Source organism: Pteropus vampyrus, unplaced genomic scaffold (genome assembly GCF_000151845.1).
Source record: "Pteropus vampyrus isolate Shadow unplaced genomic scaffold, Pvam_2.0 Scaffold3, whole genome shotgun sequence".
In the NCBI taxonomy this organism is placed as follows: Eukaryota; Metazoa; Chordata; class Mammalia; order Chiroptera; family Pteropodidae; genus Pteropus; species Pteropus vampyrus.
Window position 1 is genome coordinate 16,794,372 of NW_011888784.1, and position 11,129 is coordinate 16,805,500.

At 37.2% G+C, this 11,129-nt stretch overlaps 1 protein-coding gene and 1 pseudogene across 1 annotated transcript in view; both read left to right on the forward strand.

The window, feature by feature from the left end:
- The window catches only part of KLHL14 (kelch like family member 14), a 119,325-nt gene that overhangs the window by 5,409 nt on the left and 102,787 nt on the right, over positions 1-11,129 (forward strand). The window lies entirely within an intron of this gene.
- On the forward strand, positions 6,587-6,705 carry LOC111741437 (annotated as a pseudogene).

Here is an 11,129-nt window from a genome sequence, read left to right on the forward strand (position 1 = left end):
TGTGTTCTCATCCACAGTGTTTTGCTTCTTGTTATGAGCCTCTCATAAGTGTACATGTAAGATATAATCTGGTGATTGTGCTAAAAGTTACATGTACACTTAAGACTTTCTTTTTTGAGAGAAACCTGGGAAGGTTAAATATTAGTATATCTGACTTTAAAAGAAGTAAAGGAGAGGTATTCTTCTAGGCCTAGGGTTGGCATTTTTTGTTTGTTTGTTTGGTTGGTTTTTTGTTTTTTGTTTTGTTTTCCGTGAAAGGTCAAATGGTAATTATTTTAGACATGATCTCTGTTGAAACTATTCGGTTCTTCCTTGGTAGCACAAAAACAGCCACGGACAACACATAAATGAATGGGCATGGCTGTGTGACAGTAAAACATCATTTGTGGACACTGAAATTTCATATGTTTCACATGTTATGAAATATTATTCTACTTTCGATTTTTTTCAATGAGTTAAGAATGTAAAAACCATCCTGTGAGTGTAATCTGTATAAAAATAGGAGGCAGGCTGCATTTGTTCTGTGAGTCACACTTTGCCAACCCTCTTTCTTGGCATTTAGGAGACATCAATAAACGAAATGGACACAAAATTTTGTCCTTATTCTAGTGGAAAGAATCCCATTGGTCTTCGTCCTTCCACTTGGAAAGAATTCAAGTCTAAATAATTCCTCCATGCCAAATTAGAATTTCAACTTTTCATAATAAGACATAAGAATTAATATAGCAATCCCAGAGAGATAAATAATGATTAAATAAAACAGTGAATGAGTTGCTCAACTACCATAGATTGGTCATCATTCAAAGAGGGTTAAATATCATTTCTATGGTATTTTAATAATCTCCATTTGGAAATCAGGGTAGTCAGGTATATTTAACCTATTGCTTTCTGAGATTGATGTACATATATTCAGCAAACTGATCTAGGCATATAAATAAACATGTGAACAACTATTTTTCTAAATGCCAACCTGTATCTCCAGCTGCTTTAATGAAAGGGAATGTGTTGTCAGCACTCCTGACTTCTGAGCGAATCAGATGGATTGAGTACAGTATGTCTACAGAAGCTCCAGCCTTCTTCAACGTGTGTAACCTCTGAAAGAGCACTCATGCAGTTGTAGGTTTGGCCTATGTGTTTATCTCCCTCATCAGATAGTGACTACTCTGAATATTTGTAATCAAAACACTTAACTCATTGCCTGACCTCGATCCAAAAATGTGAGTTCGATATGAATTGGTATTGGTCTTAAATACAATTAAGTTCAGCACTTAGGATCTGGCTCAGTTTAGTGTGAGCAGAAAGCCAAAATTCCTTCCTACTGGTGTATCTTACTTAGTTATTAGTCCTAAGATTAAGGGGCTAAATAATGAGGTTGCTGAGATTTGTCCCTATGATACTGATTTACTAAAAAACAGAATGAGCCAATATATTTTAAATAAATCAATAAAAATGAGAATTTCCAGCTTAACCATGAAAAAATGATTGTGAAAATAAAACAAACACAAAGCCTTGAAGCTTGGATTTGAACCAAGAGGTTTTCTCCCCCTCTAGGTTTCTGTGCCCTCAAGTACTACAGAAATCTAGGGGGGCAGGGGAATCACCCTTATTTCTGTGAAGACAATAGAAAGCTATTCATGTGAGTAATACTTACAGGTGATAAATACAACAGGTAGCAGCCAGAATTACCAAAATGCCTGTGTTTTTTAATAACACAAAATAAGATTAATTGGATATTTATTCTGTTTATATTTTCTTTCAAGAAAACCATTTTAACAATTGTTGCACCGTAAATGTTTATGCCTTCTGTCATTCATTTAGAATTTCAGAAAATATATTTATTGTCATGTCCTTTCCATTAACTTCCAAGATAATTCATGATGCATGAATTACTGCTGATGATTGCTTTAAAACAAAACAAATAAACACTATTATGATAGGGCAGGAGAGTGAGTTAACTAGGGAAAGGACCCTCAGTTGTAACATAGATGATACAGTAAATATGTCCATTTTACTGTAAACATCAGAAGGGCTTATATATTCACAAATAATATTAATGACAATAGGGTTAGAACTGTTTGCAATATTAGAAGCAAAAAGGTACTAGAGAAAGCATACCATAGTGAAGAAATGAAAATAGTGGATATTTATGATGTGAAGAAAGAAAATAAATCACAAGGAAGTGAAAAGAGAAGTAAAACGAGCAATAAGGAAAATGCAAGGAAATATGGGAAATCTCAAAAAAATTATTAAGAGATAATCTTAATAATTTTAATGTGAAAAAGAAAAAGAACTAGCAGTAGAGGAGGGTGGACAAGGAAAGTCTAGAGCTTGAGAATAGGCATTCAGTATTTTTTTTGGACAAATAGTTACAAATTTAGAAGCTTTTAAATCACAACATACCCAACTTATATAATTTACAGAATTAAAGACAGAGTTCCATTAAAAAGAAAAAAAGTCAGTCTTTAAAAGAAAAAGTGTTTCTACAAGAAAGAAAGGTCAGTTGTGGTACCTTCACTCCTATAATTTGATTCAGTTCAATAATTATATATTCGTATTCTGAGTTAATCAAGATGTTTCATAAAAAACCTCTTTGTTCTTGTGCTAAATGCACAATTTTCAGAAGTGTCAGGATTCAAAGGAGACAACCTGTTATGCCAACAAGAGATGAAAATATTACTGCATTCTTTGTAAAATCATCTTGATTCTCAGGATAATTGGAGCTTGCAGCAGACCTGAGAAGCAAGGGAACCTTCACAACCTTGGGTAGTTTTTCTAAACCATGCCCATGACCAAGTTCATGGTGGGAACTTGGGGTGACGCATTGCAATTTGCCACTAACAAGAAATTCTTCTGTGGAATATCCCCCACATTTGTATTGAACATATATAATGCTCTAGGCTCTATGCTAGGTTCTGAGATACAGAGCTGAACAAGACAGACACTTTCTTGACTTCATGTGGTTTATAGTATAAGGAAAAAGAGTAAATAATTATACAAATTAATCATACTGGTAACACGTGTTATAGATTAGAAAAGTGCCATGGGCTGGGATGCCATATAACACAGTGTATAACCTTGTCCGAGTGGACAATGAAGACTTTCTTTACAAAAGAGGTTTAAGATGAGCCTTGAAAGATCAGATATCCAAGTAATGAGTCTAGGGGAAAGGCAGGGTAAGGTATGCAAATGGGGAAAGCACAAGCTGAGAGACCAGAACTTGCATGAGCTCCTAGATAGGAAAGAGTTTGGTACCTTCCAGGAAATGACAGGTGTGTGTGGCTAGAGATTACACAGAAGAAGTTGTAGGTTCTAGTAAGGATTATCCACTACATGGATGAATTCCATAGTGGAAAAAATCAACATGTTTTTGACTTGAACGGAGAAAATAAGCAATACTATGGTGGAAACACTGCTGCCTTTGAAATTATAAACCTAAAAATGTTTTTTAGCTCCACTTAGCTGAGTCCCACATCAGTAAAAGGGGTTAATAATTGTAGTTCTACTTGCAAGCATTTTGGTCAGGATCAGCTGAGATAATGAAAAACTATATAAACTGAAAATGTTCTTTAAAATTAATTTTATTATTAATTTAAAAAACATATTAAGCAAAATGTACCTGAATACATGTTTGCCTATCAAGAAAACTCTTGAACATATCTGTGATTTCACTGATAGCACAGAATTCATCAGAGACTTTTAAAACCAGAAGAATGAAGTTGAAAGGACCCGAAGGTGAACACAAGGACATCAGAAGGAAGTGGGAAAATTAGAATTTCTGACTGTCCTCAGCAATTCATATTTAATTCTTCAAAGGGAAAATGATGGCCTTTTTAGCTATGAAAGTCTTTCACTTCTTCCTTTCATCAAGAAGAACCCTTCTTCTTTTTAATCTCATAAACTCAAGTTTCTCAGCTTCGTTTTCTGCTGCTTCCAGAGCCTCTCACATATGTCTGGTTCTCTGCATCCAGTGCGGCTGCGAGTGGGTTGGTAAATTCCACCTGTGCAGGGACTCTGAACTTCCTCAGCTCAGCTGGGCCACCGTATGGAGACTGGCTCACTGGAGGCTGCAGAGAAGTGAACTGAAGAATTACAGTCAGTTTCACTTCCCTGCCTTATGTGCCTTCAGGTGCCTCTGAAGACAGGCAAGGCCAGTGAAATGGAGAGGAGGAGGAAGAGAGAAAACACCAACATTAGAGAGAAAGAGTCCTTGAAAATGTGGAGGCATTGCTGAAAAATGTGGGTAGATGGATGGATGTGTGTGTGTGCGTGTGTGCGTGTGTGTGCATGTGTGTGTATCCACAGTTAATGTGTATGTCGTTGAGTGCCAGCTTTAAATTTTCTGTACAGTGACTTCTGAGATGTGTTTTTGTCAGCTAGAGGTCTATGTTGTATGTGGAGGTGGGGCGGGATATTCAACAATATCCTATAGGCTGGCACTTAGTGAGGAATTATTGGCTTGGAAGAGTCAATTTTTCATCAAAAAGAAAATAGTCATATTTGTAAATCTTACTTAGAACAAAGCAGCAATGTCTGGCCCTGATTTTTAGCATCCCTCACAACTAAAAACACCAGAACATCCTGGGCAAATGGAAAGGATTAGAATAGGGAATGTAAAATCTGTGAGTCAAAGAGGGAAACTTTGAAGGAAAAACTTTAATGCTTTAAAGATACATACTAGTACCTCATATTTATTAACAGGGGTTCATTGATACAGTGAGGGATTCCAGCCAATATTGGTGTATTATAGAGACAAAAGTATGTGCCTCAAAGCACAGACCAATTTGGTGGATTGGTTACTATGACAACTGTACCGCTACTGTCAGTGGCAATCCTTGTAATCTCCCTGTCTTAAGGTTTTCACAAGTGCTCACTCCAAATGACATTAGTTGGTAGAGACTACAAAGTAAAGATAGGCTATATAGAGATAGAAATAGATATAGATATGTGAATGAGAGAGAGAGAGAATATGGCATAATTGAAGGTACAAATAAAAAGTTTATGTTATAATGCAAATATCTTAAACAGTTCTATTGCACAGTAATTAAGACCTAAAATTCAGACAGATGTGAGTCAGATACCACCTTGACCATGTACAAGCTGGCTCTCCCTGGGTAATTTAACTAACCTATTTTTTTTTTCAGATTGTTTATCTATAAAATGTACACAATGCCCATCTCATTAGGGCAATTCTGAATGTTGGAAGAATAATGTACAATAATTAACGTAGAGCCTGGCTGTGAATTCTTAATCAATAGATTTTACTTTTATAAGAATAGTTCTATTTATACCCTTTTTGCCATTTTGTTCACTTGTTAGGACGCCTAATTCCACACAATATGTTCATTCTAGAGCTAGATTCTCATGGCTTGAGTGTCAGGTGCTGCTCTGATAGTGATGATGTTTCTGCTGGCAGTGTCTATTTTATGCACCTTTGAGTGAACTATAGAGCTTAGACCAGTCACGGAGTCTGTTCATGTCAGCAAGTGGAAAAGTTAGAAAAACTGTGGTGGATTTACATTAGACAGCTTTAATGAGATATAATTTACATTCCATTCAATTAACCCATTTAAAATGTATAATTCAGTGGTTTTTAGTATATTCACAGAGTTGTGCAGCCATTTTCACAATCAATTTTAGGCCATTTTTATCACACCCCCTCCCCCAGCAAAAGACCCCATACCTGTTAGCAATCAGCCTCCATCTGCTCCCTAACCTCCACAGCCTAGGCAAACCACTCATCTGCTTTCTGTCTTCATAGATCCATAGATTTGCTTGTTCTGGACATTTCATATAAATGGAACCATATAATATATGGTATTTTTGATAGGCTTCTTTCATGTAGCATAATCTTTTCGAAGTTCATTCACATTGTAGCATGTAGTACTTCATTCCTTTTTATGGCTAAATAGCATTCAATTGTATGGATATACCACATTTTATTTATTCATCAGTTAATGGACATTTGGGTTGTTTCCACTTTTTGATATTATGAATAATGCTACTACGGACACTCACGTACAAGTTTTTGTGTGGACATAATTTTAATTTCTTTCGGGTATGTACTTAGGAGTAGAATTGCTGGGACATGTGATATTCCATTAACATTGAACAAATGTTTAACCTTTTGAGGAACTGTCGGATTATTTTCCAAAGCAGCTGCACCATTTTGTATTCTCACCAACAGTGTATAATTTCTCCATATTCTTTCTTACACTTACTGTCAGTCTGTTGGACTATAGCCATCCTAATGCGTATGAAGTACTATCTCATTGTGGTTTGCATTTCACTAATAACTAATGATGTTGAGCATCTTTTTGTGAGTTTATTGGCCACTTGTGTTTTTTTAAATATATATTCAAATCCTTTGGCCATTTTTTAGTTTTTTTGTTGTTATTGTTCCCTCTTTCTTATTGACTGGTGAGAGTCTTTCAAGCCTTTTTAGAAGGGCTTCTTGTGGTTTCTAGGTCACAGCTTCCTTAAGAATTGGGGGTTCTGTTTGACAAAATGAAAATAAAATCCATACAGATGTACAGTATAAAATTCTCTAGATACTTTTATATGGCACATGTCTATTATTAAAAATCTTGTTTACGGCCATGCCACTCTGCACAAGCCCAATCCCGTCTGATCTCAGAAGCTAAGCAGAGTGGGGCCTGGTTAGTACTTGGATGGGAGACCACCTAGGAAGACCAGGTGCTACAGGCATAAAAAATATTTTTAAATTAAGGGATTTTAAGCTGACAAGGTCCTTGTAATCTGTGAGTCAACCAAGGGTTGCCTCACCGAAAAAAATAAATAAGTAAATCTTGGTATTTGGTGTGGCAAAGGAAAACATCTGTGTTGAGTCTGGTGTTTGTTTTCTTCTTTGTGTGATTATCTAGGCTTTATGTTGACTTAGGCATTATATTTCTTAAGCGATAGTCTGGACTTGGTTTAGCAAATCGTCTACTCAAGGGAAAAAAACTCATTATTCAAGTTATTTACTTAAACATTCTTAAAGGCACATAAAGGATTTTTAATCAAACTATGTTTATACAACAATTGTTTTAGGGATACGAGGTGAAATTCTTTGACTGCCAAGACAGTGATAACTCGTAAGAACCATAGCAGCAGCAGAAGAATATGTCAAAAGAAAACAAACCTGAAAAACGGACATTCTCAGTTGAAAGGGAATACAAAGCATTTCTTATGGGGTTCAGCAGGAAACAGCCAAGTCCAGGATTTTCAGTCATGGCTGAGATTCAGCTGAGGTCTTCACTACATATATCACCAGGGCAGTTTCTGATGTGGAAAAGCTAAATTCATAATCAGAATAAGTTGTCTGGTTTTATCTCCTTTTTGTTACAGTATCCTTGCAGATTTTTTAGGGACAAGAAAAAACATCTGCAGCTCTTAATAGCAAATTACTTTTACTACTCTTAGGTTAGGCACTATTACTTCATAACTGTTGCTTTGAGTGTGTGGGTATAGAAGAATGTTTTTGCAAATCATTTTCTAAGCTTAATGTTTATGCTTCTATTTTTTTTTTTATGAATCTCTTTGAACAATCAAATTCTTGCTTTCCGTTAAAAGATTTACTTCTCTATTACATAACAAAGACGACTCCAGGCCACCATCATAGATCTGAGTGTAAAATGGTAGATATTTTAACATGGATTTCTTTTCTGGATTTTCAAGGAGTCAAAATGTTATCAAAAGTATGTAATAATTTTATAGTTTTTACCTACTACCGACAGATCCCAAGAGCAGATAATCTGTCTAAATTAGTCTTGTGTGTGTAGACGGCAGGCATCTTCTTCCTTTGGTGAAAGCTGTGGTCACATAAACTACCTCATTCTAGACAGTCACTTCAGAACCCCTAGAAGCCTAGCAAACTTCAGCTGTCACTCAGACATTCTTATATTCAAAATTTGGAAAGAGAGAAAGCAGACAAAGTAAAACTGAAATTTTAAACACCATTCTAACATACTCAAGCAAATTCAAGGTTTGTGATTTCTCCAGAGTTAGGAAGCGGCCAACTAAACCAGCAGCAAGTAGTCTAAGTAAATCTTCATTCCAAGAAAGGGGCACCCCCTGTATAGGAAGGAGCCTTCCATCAGGCTACTCAAATTGAGAACCCAAATTCCAGAAAATAGTGTTTTGACCAAGAAAGAATAATCACACCTCAGACAGATGTTTCTGGAGAATGTTTTACATTTTTTTTTTTTTTTTTTTTTATGGCAAGGAAACTTTCGAGTCTCGGAGCATAAGAAACATTGAAAATTTCTGAAAGCACAAAAAAATTCATGTCTATAGATTTATGGACACTAATTAGAGTCGGCCACAATAGCTTATGAAAACACTTCTCTCCATTAGCTGTATCTGTTTTTATCCCTCCTAGTTGCCCTTCCTCCACTGGAACATTGTTAGCCGTTAACATTTACTGCATAGGTACAGTAGCTGAGCACCAAACAGGAGTAGATCAGGAGTCTGCCTTCCCAAATTATAAGTTCTCCATACTAAGGGTAGTTGGTAACCTGCTATAAAGTATAGCTGTTATGTGGTGAAAATTAGGAAGCCTCTTTCTCAAAGCAGTCATGCAAGTTTAATCATAGAAGATTCATTCTCAAGTGTCAATTCCCAAAAGTGAGTGTAAAGACTCATTGGTCTTTTTTTGCCCTACTTTCTTCTTGTCTGGACAGTTCTGTTAAGGAGGGCCATATTAGTCTCCTTGAGCTGCCATTACAGAATAACACAGATTGGGTAGGTTAAACAACAGAATTTTTTTTTATCACAGTTCTGAAGGTTGGAAGTCCAAGATCAAAGTGCCAGCAGGGTTGGTTTCTGGTGATACCTTTCTTTCTGGCTTGCAGACAGCCACCTTCTCTCTCTATCCTCACGTGGCCTTTCCTCTGTGTACATTGGGCAAGGGCGGCGGGGCGGGGTGGGGGGTGTGCAATTTGGTGTTTCTTGCCTCTTTCTCTTCTTATTGGGACATCAGTCCTTATAACCTCATTTAACCTTAAATTACCTCTTCATGGCCTTATTTCCAAATACAGTCACATTGGGGGTTAGGGCTTCAACATATGAATTTGGGGGAGACAGTTCGGTTCACAACAAGAGCAAGAACAGGGCACAAAGAATCAGGAAACAAGTTAGGAAAACTAACTGGAATGTTATTTCTCAACTAGATTTATATAGGTAAAGTTATATAGGCCATTGAGCAATTATCCAAGTCAGCAATGTATTAATAGCTCTTCCAGTAATACAAACGTCCTCTTTCCTCAGTCCCAGGAAATCTTTCCTAAATCAATAATTCTCTTAAGAATCAAACGTGGAGCTTTTTAATAAAACATATCTTCCCCAGCCCTTCCCACAGAGATTCTAAATAAATTAGATCTGGAATGCAGACCTAGGAACCTGCATATTTAGCAATATCCCTGGAAGTTTTGCTACTGGTGGTTTTTAAACCACGCTTTGAAAATCATGGAACTAAATAAATAATTGCTTGTTTTCCAATTTGCTACATCTCTATAGAAAATGGGACAAAATACTGATAGCAATTTACCAAAAGATAAGTTTGAAGAAAATTTGTTGCAAAATTAAAAGAAATCTGATTAACTGACATGAGAATAAAAGAAATGAATTATAGGGAAAGTTATTGGAATTTCCAGACTCTAGGCATTTATTCCCTGATGATGAAATTTGGGTACCTGGTGCACTGGAGAATTTTCAGAATAATTCAAGCCCCACAGTATAGTGTTCAAAATTTGGCATCAAAAAGAATGTGGTAAATTTTCCCAGAATAATTTGTTTCTGCCTGTCAAAGATCTGATGATGGAAAAGGATATTGTCATGGATTGACTGGGTGGGTCTTGGGGGCTTCTACAAATGCTCTTCTTGGGAGGACATTGGAGGTTGTCCTAGACCCTGCAGAGCCCTTGAAACTAAGGTTTACTTTAGCATTTAGCCCCTCCAGGGTTGGCAAAGCAGCAAAGAACAGAAAGAACTGGCTCCCCGTGGGGAGGGAGAGTGAAAAAGGAGGCAGATAAGAGATTCCTATTTCACCCACAGCAGCAGGGTGTCCCTAAGCTGGATCCCACAAGCCACACTTCATTGTCTCCACAGCACACACCCCAGGCTTGCCTCAGTCCTTCATTGCTTATCTCCCCCCAAATAAGGGTAACCTTCTTCATTTACCTTAACCCCAGGATGGTTTCATAGAATTATTCTTCTCCTAAAAATAAACTCTAGCCCATTTAGAAGCTTTCACCTGAAATCCCCTTTTCTTGAAGATGGACACCTATTTGTTGCCATGAATATTCCAGGAGAAATTTGGAGTAATATATTCCGTTACTAACTAACTTTTCTCACTATTTCCCTGCATGGCCACTCCTGCAGTGACTCTCCAACTGGAAACAGCCTGCCTGGCAGGAGGCTGGCTCTAGTTCCTCAGAGCAAGCTTCCAAGTTTCCCTATCAGAAATCTCTCCCTGGAGTTTGAGTAATGGATAAAATTGGGCTATAGACCATCAGGTGGGGTCTGGCCATGATTCCCCTCAGCAACATCTTGAATGGCTGAACTTCTTCCTTTGGAATGTGATGTTGTTAAAATACTCATTTTTGCTGTTATGTCCTAGAGCCTCAGAAACAAATAATTTTAGCAGCGTATGTTATATCCTAAAGTTGAATTTTCAACATTATTCTATATTCTTATATCTTTCTGTATTTTTTTCTTTTTCTTGTACTAAAGTTTCCTCAGGTCAGGAAGTCACTCATCTCTTCAAAAAGCTGGCCAGATGGGAGGGAGGGAGGCGGGGAGGGAGAGAGAGGATTCTCAGTAATGAGATTGGTTCTCATGAGGCAGCATAGTCTAATAATCGGGCTTTATTAGGAGTTTAAATGCAGGCATTACTTATGAGTTCATCACTAACATGAGAGTGGTACTTTATCTCCTTCTGTCACTAGGCTACCCAGAGCTGGAATGGCTCCTTTGTGACAGGCTGCACAGAACCACTTCTCTCTTGAACAAGGAGAAGTGCGTGCTTCTATCACACAAAAGTTGCTTGTTCGGTAGTGAGCATGTGTGCTCTCGAGCCGTGAGCCCCTGCATCCCACTTGCAGGCAGAGGAATTAGTCTAAGAGGTAATA